Raw genomic sequence first — 1,448 nt, 5'->3', positions numbered from 1 at the left:
AAGAGAAATAGCTAGAGCAGATAAGATATGTGATGGTATCAGATAGTATATGATAAGATAATGATACCGTTCCAAGATGTTGGAGTATTTATAGCCGAAGGTAGGTTTCCAAGCAGGTACAGCCAGCTGTATAATATTCCTTTTCTACCAACTGTGGTGTGACAATCGTCAATTTCAGGTTAACTCCGTTAACTCCGTCAATCCAAACTTTAGATCACTGAATCTATAACGCACACCTCATTACATTTAAACTAGGGTTTAAATGACGCTTAACACTTACTACATGTGTAGTCTTTCGGGAATTGCACCGAAACGCAAACGAGTTGACGCAAACGATTGATGAATAAACGAAAAACGTCAGAACAAAAATTATGTGATAATTATGTGTTAGACTTAAGTGTTACGTGATTACATGGTTATAAACGTTAACTCAAGATGTAAACAAGTTAGTTTAAGCTAGTTAAGTAATCCTTAGAAGTGGAGGGGCCAAAGTGTAACATAGATTATTATAAATACTTTGTTATAATAAACCCTAACTTATTTTGGTTGAGATTATTGATACTACAGTAAACTAGGTTGAGTCTAATTTCAAAATAATATAAACTTGTAATTTTTGGACCTGGAAAAGTTAACTTTTATGATTTTACAAGAACGTTGTGCAAAGCTGAAGCTGTTAGACCTGCTGTTAGGTTGTTTTGTAAATGTTATATCTCATGAACTACGAGACCAATTGGGTTGGTTCCACTTCTGGTAGTTGACACATTGAGTTAGGAACCTAACCCAAGTGGTCTTGCATTTATTGGATTTTTCGTTTAACGGGAATTTCAAATAACATTCTGTTGCACATGAATTTGACTGTTATGAGTTTGCTGTAATGATTTGATTATTGTGAGAAACCTATGTGGAATAAAAATATAATAAAATATGTTCTGGAAACCTAGGACATATATGCTTTTGTGATGATTTTTGGTAAATTAATTGTGATGCTATGATCGGTGGAATAGTACAATCTTTCAAGTAGAATTTCTGTCTCGGTGAAACTAGCTGCTGAATTTTGTGAAAATGCATGAAACATGATAATTGCTAGTTGATTGCTATGTTTTGACCAAATTGCCCCTATGGGGAATAATTGCTAGTTAATTGTTATGTGTGACCAAATTGCCCTTACGGGGAGTAATTGCTAGTGATGTACATTTTTAATACATGACACGTAAATAATTGCTCACGCACGTATTGTATCACAAATGTACTTGTTAAGTCACACACGATTCACAAACAAACACGAAACGTATCTTGTGCTTAGGAATTATGTGCCGGGTCTAGAGACTCGATATTAGTTCCGATACTTAGAAAATCTCTTTGTTGTTTTAGAACGTTAGAGAGAGTTTTCTGCGACACGCAACACTTGGTGATTTATTTTTGGGAATACTTCGCAAACAGTGAGTTCA

The sequence above is a fragment of the Bidens hawaiensis genome, unplaced genomic scaffold (assembly GCF_021521415.1).
Source record: "Bidens hawaiensis isolate Kalapana, Puna unplaced genomic scaffold, B.hawaiensis_p1.1 tig00419391_1, whole genome shotgun sequence".
Classification (NCBI taxonomy): Eukaryota; Viridiplantae; Streptophyta; class Magnoliopsida; order Asterales; family Asteraceae; genus Bidens; species Bidens hawaiensis.
This window is presented reverse-complemented; position numbering follows the sequence as displayed.